Below are 9,560 nucleotides of genomic sequence, written 5' to 3'. Positions count from 1 at the left end.
GGCAGCCCGCACTTCACCAAAACAAACATTGCTCTACAAAGAGATCCGACTCAATAATGCCAACAAATTGCTTTCTGTCTCCCAGCAAAAAGATTTCTGCTTCTCACCTCTACCTCTGCCAGAACAAAATCAGATGTCTCAGGTAGGTGTGCTGTGTTTGGAATCTAAACGACAAAAGATGATTTGAAATTCTAACGAAATTATAATGCAGAGCATGATGAAATGGATGCTGAAAAGATGGATTTTTTGAAATGGAGCCGATAGTTTTGGCATATGAGATTAAATGAGTATACTGACATGCTTCTGAAGAAGCTCTGAAAGAGAAATGAATTGAATGAGGAGGCTTGCAACACAGAAAGATCAAGTAGCTCAAGGATACATGGCGGATTTCAATACGGCCTTCTGTTATGAAGCATGAACCTTTTTTGATGGCGAGATCAGCCTTTTTCTTCAATAAACATTGAGCATGAAAACCTAGGAGTGAAAATAACAGCTAGAAGGCAACATCAAGCATCATAGAGCGAGGAAGAAAATAAAAGATACAGAGAAGCAGAGGCATGAACCACTGACCAAAGATCATGATAGTAAAAATGGGCCAGACTGAGCCTTTTTGAAGCAGTGGTTGATGGATCTACATATCATATTCAACTGAAAGTTATTTAGATTGATTCCTACATTTTCTAGTCTGAAATAGTGAGTGTTGACATCAGTCCCAGGGCTAGACCATCGTTAACCTGTTCCCCTTCAGTCGTTTCAAGAACACCCGCAAGAAAGCTCTGAAACGTCCCTGACGCGGGCAACCCAGAGGTGATGAGGTCAACTGAGAGAAGAGCAAACTGTCCCCAGTGCAGAGGATCTCTTTTCTCGGTGTGGAGCTGAACTCGGTCAATATGACAGCCCGCCTCACAAACGAGCGCGCGCAGTCAGTGCTGAAGTGTCTGGACCTATTCAGACACAAGACAGCGGTCCTTCTCAAAACATTTCAGAGGCTCCTGGGGCATATGGCAGCTGCAGCCACGGTCACGCCGCTGGGCTTGCTTCATATGAGACCGCTTCAGCGCTGGTTACACGATCGAGTCCCAAGACGGGCATGGCACCGTGGTACACTCTGGATTGGCGTTTCCCCGCAGTGTCGCCACCTATTCAGCCCGTGGTCAGACCCTGTCTTCCTCCGGGCCAGAGTGCCCCTGGGACAGGTGTCCAGGCACGTCGTGGTCTACACGGATGCCTCCACCACGGGTTAGGGTGCTGTATGCAATGGGCAAGCAGCATCGGGCTCCTGGACAGGACCTCGACTGCAGTGGCACATCAATTGCCTCGAGTTGTTGGCTGTGCTTCTAGCCCTTCGTCGCTTCCGATCGACGTTGCGCCAGAAGCACGTGCTTGTTAGCACCGACAGCACTGCAACTGTGGCGTATATCAATCGCCAGGGCGGCCTCCGCTCTCCTCGCATGTCACAACTCGCCTGCCGTCTGCTCCTCTGGAGTCAAACATGGCTGAAATCACTACGTGCCATTCACATACCAGGGGAACTCAACCGTGCAGCGGATCAGCTCTCACGGCAGTCCACCCACCCTGGAGAATGGCGACTCCACCCCGAGACAGTCCAGCTGATTTGGAATCATTTCAGTCAGGCTCAGATAGATCTGTTTGCCTCTCCCGAATCCTCCCACTGCCAGCTCTTTTACTCCCTGACCGAGGCTTCCCTCGGCAGAGACGCACTGGCACACAACTGGCCTCCGGGGCTCAAGTACGCCTTTCCCCCAGTGAGCCTCCTTGCACAGACCCTGTGCAAGATCAGGGAGGACGAGGAGAAGGTCTTGCTGGTTGCGCCACACTGGCCCACCCAGACCTGGTTCCTGCCCCTCCCTGGAAAATCCCCTTGAGAAAGGACCTTCTCAAGAAGGTACTCGGCAGTTCAGACGCACCGAGCAGCTCTTTGTCTGCTTCGGAGGACAGCAGAAAGGGAATGCTGTCTCCAAACAGAGGTTGGCCCATTGGGTGGTGGAAGCCATCTCCCTGTCTTATTTATATCAGGGAGAGCCATGCCCCTTAGGTGTTCGTGCCCACTATTCAGCCTGTGGTCAGACCCTGTCTTCCTCCGGGCCGGAGTGCCCCTGGGACAGGTGTCCAGGCACGTCGTGGTCTACACGGATGCCTCCACCACGGGTTGGGGTGCTGTATGCAACGGGCAAGCAGCATCGGGAGCTAGGAGTGTTGCCTCATCCTATGCGTTGGCTCATGGCGCCTCACTAGCAGATATCTGTAGAGCTGATGGCTGGGCGACACCTAATACCTTCGCTAGGTTCTACAACCTTCGCGTAGAGGCCGTTTCCTCCCGTGTCTTAACATAGACTTCAGGTGAGCGGGAGGACGGCTGGTGTTGGCTTGCTGCGCCATTCCCACGTGGATCTGTGCGCCATATTCCCAGAATGTTCCCTCCGGCGAACCCTGGGTGCTCCATGCCCCGCAGTCAGGCCTAAATGCGGAGTAGTCCCTGACTGTGATCCTGCCTGGGTCTCCTTTGCCCCGCAGGTTGTGGCTACATTTTGCAATATTTCCAGCGGAGAAGACCGCTGTTTCCCTCGTGTATCCCTAAAAAGCTTTATGGATATATCGAATTATTCTCATTTCCACATGTAAAGATCTCATGTGCTCCGCCCCCCAACTTATGCTTCAGTACTTCTGGCATCCCTGTGGTGCCCCCTCTACTGGCCCCCAGGGCATTGGGAAGGTTACGTTACAATTTCCATCTGCTGACACGTCCGCCTGTCAGCACGTGGGGGTTGTTCCCATATGTAACGTCGTAGTGAAACGACTGAAGGGGAACGTCTAGGTTACGAAGGTAACCCTCGTTCCCTGAAGGAGGGAATGGAGACGTTACATCCCCTGCCACGACCCTTGCGTCGCACTGACGCCGGCTCGTCCGGCTCCTCAGCAAAAACCTGAATGACTGGCTGCATGCTGCCATCTTATATACCCGTATGTACGGGGCGTGGCTTGGCATGCAAATGCCACTCGCCAATTTTCATTGGCCTTTTGAATAAGGCTCAGAGATGATTGGACTCTCAAGCGAGTTCCCATATGTAACGTCTGCGTTCCCTCCTTCAGGGAACGAGGGTTACCTTCGTAACCTAGACGTTATGTTGGACAGAGTGAGGAAATGCCTGAGGTTATTGTCCTGCGAGCTTCTGGTTAATATCACATCAGGGGAAGCATGTCTGCTGTTACAGGACAATGACAGTTGGGCTGCTTCCATCCCATCAGCCCAGATGGTGGGGCACATGCTTTGCCCCCCAGCTGGCTCATGGAAATGTCACAAGGTTGGCCAGCATTTGCTTCACAATGGGAAAAGAAATGCAGGGGAAAAGGTGAGTATGTTTTACTTTTGCTGATGTTCTGCTTTCAGTATCTGTGCTTCAGTGTGAGCCTTAAAGGGACATGATAAAGTTACTATATCACAGTTTAAAAACTTCAGACTAACATACTTTGGATTCCATGATAAAGTGAGATAAAAACTGAGGCTAAAAAATAGGAATGGGACACAGGATGCTCTTCTTTTCAAAAAGTTCCAAAGTTTCAAAGGATGTTTTGGTAATCCTAACACTAAGGAGATTGTTCTTTGATGTGGTGTTAGGATAAAACTCTGTCCCTATTTTTTTAAAACATCATCAGGTTCGTGGAGTAAAACTGGCAACAAAAAAAAAAGGTCTTTTGAAAATCACTCCACTGGGCATTTGATGCAGTAAAAGAGATCAAGAGAGAGCAGCACTGAAGTGGCATATGCTAAATACTTTAGATATTGCATAAGCATACTGTTTAAAACAACAGCATCTCTCTCTCCAAATGCCTACATGGAGTTACAACACACTTGTTTGCATCACACTTCAATACAATCACTTAAAAGTGAATATAATAATATACTAATAATTACATACAATGCTGTTCGAAAATGTAAGGTCAGTTAAGTTTTTTTTTTTTTTTTTTAAGAAAGAAATTAATACTTCTACTTAACAAGGATGTATTTGACAAAAAGTGACAGTAAAAAGCATTTAAAATTACAAAAAAAAGAAAAAGAAAATCTATTTATCCAAAATTCTATAAAATGGATTTATGAATGTACACTCTTAAAAATAAAGGTTCTTTATTGGCACTGATGGTTCCATGAAGAACCTTGAACATCCATGGAACCTTACAAATGCAGAAAAGCATTTACAGTTGAAAAAGGTTCTTTAGATTTTGAAAATGTTCTTAAAATGGTTCTTTTGAGAACTGTTCACTGAAATGTTCTTTGGGGAACCAAAAATGGTTCTTCTATGGCATCACTGGAAAAACACCCTTTTGGAATCTTTATTTTTAAGAGTTTGATATGGTTTCAAAGAAGAAGAAAAAGCAACACAACTGTTTTCAACACAAGAAAGAAAATACATTTTTTTACATTTTAAAATAATATTAAATAGAAAACAGTTATTTTATGCTATAATAATAATTATCAATGTCAAACAACATGCATCCTTTGTGAGCATATAAGACTGCTTTTGTTCAAAATCATTAAAAATCTTACAACCTCTTTTGAAAGCTAGTATATAAAATATTTATCAACACATCAAAAATGTGTTCTGATGGTGTGCTTCCATGTGAATGTTGATGTGTGTTGCTTGAATGTGAGCCAATTTAGATAAAAGTGCCTGTCAAACAAATATAATTGTACCGCATGCATTCCGACAGACTAAATGTGAAAGGAACCAGTTTAAGTTTCAAGAAAGAACAACATTAAAACTGGTACTCCATGGATGAAAAAAAAAACCCTATTTTTGGAGGTTTTTAAAATATTCAAAGGAAAGCTTCAGGATTAACATTCAGATGGAGCAATTGTATTACAGTTCTGTTCTATTCTTCTTGTGCTGCAGATATGTTATAGTACATACTCACATCTACATGTCTTATCTGCATATGAATCACGTTTTAATTGGAGAGGAATATTGAATGCACATGAAGGAAGGTTGATTGCATGCATTATCATGGCTGATATAATCCAAGAACATTTACGACCGGAGTGGCGACCGCAGGAAGATTTGAGATACATAATTAATACCGAGAGCTCACTAGAGACAAATAATGGATGAAAGAATAGAAAATGCAAGATGTAAAGCAATGCGAACCACCATTTAATGTGCATTGCTCATAATAAATGAAAGTAGACCAGCAACAGTGTCATCCTGCCAATAGCTCGAGTTAAAGCCTGTGTGCAAAAGCCTCATTCATTTAGGACTGATCATTTTCCAGATTCTATCATCAAAAGATATCAGATGAAAGCAAACAAGTAATGAGAGACCACGGTCGTGTTCTAGTTCCTTGTTTGTGCTCATCTCAAACTGACAATTCAGACAATTTTCAAAGCATCACTCTAAAAGTGTTTTGTATCATATTAAAGCAGCTATTTCAAACTTTACATTCAAGTAAGATTTTGCACTATGTGGCCTTGATTAATTTATCTTGATTAAATTCACACAACTAAACAGAAGAAAAAAATATTAAATAACATCTGACCTTTTTTTCCTTTCCTGGCATGAATTTAAATATCTTTAACTTTCCCTGAAGAAATATTACTTATACTAATGTTGTAAACATTTCAGAAAAAAAAAGAACAAGAAAACTCTGCTCTAACTCCCAAGAAACGATCTGTTATATATTTATGTGTGTTTACACTGAGGGAAGAAGAAGCAGAAGAACAGCATGATGGATTATTACACAGAGAACAAAAGTAGAGCCATATGTGTGCTAGTAACTGCAACTGAATTGTAATATCTGCAAGAGCAATTCATTCTTGTACCAAAAAGATTCATGATTCATGCTTGTCTAATCATAACAAATGAGTGAATGAGACAGCATACGTTTTACAACGACTCTTATATAACTGGCTGAAACACCAATATGTTGACCACAAGCCGCCTAAGAGGTCACAGCTCCACCGGATGCAGCTTATCTCAGATCAGTGATGGATAACAGATGCATGATCTACAAGAATAAAGCAGTCTATATTTTCAGCAGAGGAGAACCAATAAAGCTGTTATTGTCTAAGAGCACATGTGTGCCAGTGTCAGCATTTCAGGACAAACACAGGTTAATGAAAATATGTCTTCATATGATTGCAAACAGAATATCCACAGAATCTGCTGACTATCCACTAACCTGCAATACAAAAAAATTGTCAGACCTAGTTTGTCAGCATCGGAAATTCAGCAAAATATGTTTCATTCTGTTGCGTGTATCTCCCACTGCAGATGTGAGGTATGGGATGCAGTGATTTAGCCTGAATAAAGCCTTGATTAATCAATATTTTCATACTCTGACACCCACACAGCATAAATCAGCATGGAGATGAAGTCAAGTTAACAATATGGACAACACTGTCAATGCTCTTCACCGCCTCTAGCCTTTCAAGGTGATTTATATGACGCACTATAGTCTTAATGACATTCTCTCCATTTTCCATTTTATCACTTTCCAAGGTGTTTCAAATTATTCATTCTTCATATACATTAAAACATACGCAAGTTGGTTGTGCATTAATATTTGAAAGAAAATATGAATTGGTCATGTCTCATCTAACTCTAGTGCTAAACTATTATACTGGAAGGAGAGAAAAAAACCTTCTAAAAATTTCCCTCCCCCTCGATGCCCACAGGAAATCTGGTCAGCTCCACAGGAGAGCTCCCTTAAAAAGCCTCCCGCGTTTGACCTCATAAGAAAGTTGAAATAAATGACTCTATCATGCTAATGCCCGACAAGACTCCGCTCTCCCCCACTGAGAGGGGAGTTGTATTTAGAATGTTAAATCAGTCCTCCTGTACCACAACAGCACTCTGACATGCGTTCAAACTGAATAAATATCGGTGTCCTGTTTGGGTCAATGCACATGTTTTGCACTTCAAACTTGGAGGTAAACTTCAAAGACAGAAATTTGGAAAGAACTTTCAGCTTCAGGCAATTATAGAGGGATTGATTGACAACACAGTAAGAGTCAGTCTATATTCAGTCTTGGGTTAACAAAAACAACAGTGTACGCTCTTAAAGTCAGCAATAAGTAAAAATTCACATGATTTTTTAAATTCTAACCGTGAAAAATTTATCCATGCATATGTCATAACTCAATCTTCTTTATGTTGATGCATGTCAGAATTTTCCAGTCACTAGTTAAAAATTGCTACCAGATCTCATGATGAAAATGTGAGAATTTTTTTCGTAAGACTCGAAATACGTACCAATTAATACATAACACTGCAGCTTCCAACAGAAATGAACACTAGAGGCGATATAACAGCGAGCATATGATTACAGCTCCATATGTTTCACTTTTCAGAGTTAACAAGCTTGCTCAGTAGCTCAGCCGGAATGGAATTGGACTTAGGATGTGGAATCCTTGGGTACAAATCCCGTGAAAAACATGACTCACAATGAAAGAGCTAAAAGACGAGAGATTGAAAACCAAGCTAAAACGGCAGGCTTGCGATTGTGTTTTTTTTACGCCACATTCACTTTTGTTCATACTATCGGGTAGGTTTAGGTGTAGTGACGATGGTATGTTATTTTGAAACGTCACAATGAATTAGAGTCATAGCACCACTCAAAGGACATTTCAAGTCAGAATTGCGGTGACACGTACAAAACCAACGTCACATAAAACGTACCATATGTACGTTCATCTGTTCCGAGGGGAAAAAAACGGACACTCTTTTAGCACAACTCAGTGGACATTTTACATCGAACATGTCATGAAACGTACATGGCATGTTCTCACAGGTACGTTTTCGTCATGAGATCAGGTTGCAATGTTGCAAATTTAACTTATGCACAAAATTGGAATATTGCATTAAACTTTTGCGAATAAGCACTGTTTCCATCCGAGTCAAAGAGTACAAAATCACCACTTTTTGATAAACTGACACTAAATATCACTATGAAAAGTAGGCAAAGCAGCTGAATACTGTAATTTCTTTTTATAATAAAGTACTTGCGCCTCAGATTGAGCAGGCGAAACAATAAATGCGGTCATTGCTTTCAGAGGTGGATGCCTGCAGTTTGGAAACACAGTTTTGTAAGACAGTTCTGGGAGGCAATTATACAGACATACTTTGATGACAGACTTTGCTTTGGCATATAAGAATAAAAATAACAATTTTTCAGATGCTGTGCGACAAGATTGGTCCACTGGTTAGTCAGGTTATGCAATCTCACAGCACATAGTCACATGATTTTTTGATGCGCATTGAGGAATTTAGTCAGCAAATGCAATACTTTCTGATGCAATACTTTCGTTTCTGATGCAATACTTTAAAATGTGCATAAAAACAGTGATGGAAACATAGCTACTGAGTCCCATTAAACTCCACCCCTTTTCCCTCCATCTAATCAACCACCATTGGATAGAGCCAAGTCACCAGCTTAAACTTTTTTCTTTCAATTATCTGTTTTTCTTGATAATCAAAATACCGAAAATACTACAGAAATACTGTCACTACTTCATAGGTTATATTACAGATTTAATACATTTCAACCCACAATACTCATTAAAAATGAAGAGATTCTTTGTTAGGGTGTATAGTGTAGCTCTATGAAGAACTTAAAAATCTTAAAAATAAAGACATGGCAAATTGCATAAAAGGTTCTTCAGTTCATTAAAACGTTCTTCAAACACTGTCCTGTTGACCAAACTGAATGGGAATCTTTGGTTTACTTAAAAATGAACCTTTATTTTTACTAGTATATGTAAGCTTCCTTTTGCACAAATGTTTTTTTGCAACAAAAAACTTATCATCAACTTTTTATTGCCCTTTCCAAAAAGGTTCTTTGGAGAACCAAGAAACGATTATTATAAGAAATTAATCAAAGATTCTTCCTCGCCTCCTTATTTTTAAGAGATTAAAAGCAAATACAAGGCAGCCAGTGCTGCAATGTCAATGTCTGGTTTCACTGTCCTTGATGAGGTTATTTGACTATTCTTCTCACTAACTGTTCAGGTGGTGTGAAACTCAGCACAGTACGTTCTAGAGATGCCGAGATATCTAAAACATGCACGCAGTCTCTCATATATTCAGAAACGAGCTTTACAGATTGTGTAAAATCAACAATTTTCGATGACATGGATCAATCATTCTACATCTCTACTTTTATTTATTTTTACAAAGTGCTGGACATTTTTAATACAATCATGTTCACTGACGATGTCAGAAAACACTGAGCCCCTGTATCCTGACTCACTGTTTGCCCTAGCCAGGTGAAACAAGGCTTTCATCTCATGTCATGTTGGGACCCTCCACTGTCCCAGTGGTCACAGTAAAAGGGATGTAGTTGTTCTTCCAGGGACACCAGATCTGAAAGGACATCCCCTTGTTATCCCTCTTTGAGAGCAGAGCCAGAGGCTCCTGAGAGAGACAGCAGCAACCATTATCTCTGTTACCTGACACAGATGACAAGGGCATGATGGATCTCCAGCTTTATTCTGGTACCCCTGTGGTAAATATGAGAATATCCTTTTGCATGTCCTCAGTGAGGATTCA

This window comes from Garra rufa, chromosome 8 (assembly GCF_049309525.1).
Source record: "Garra rufa chromosome 8, GarRuf1.0, whole genome shotgun sequence".
NCBI lineage: Eukaryota > Metazoa > Chordata > Actinopteri > Cypriniformes > Cyprinidae > Garra > Garra rufa.
The sequence above is the reverse complement of the archived record's forward strand: the minus strand, read 5'-3'. Positions refer to the sequence as shown.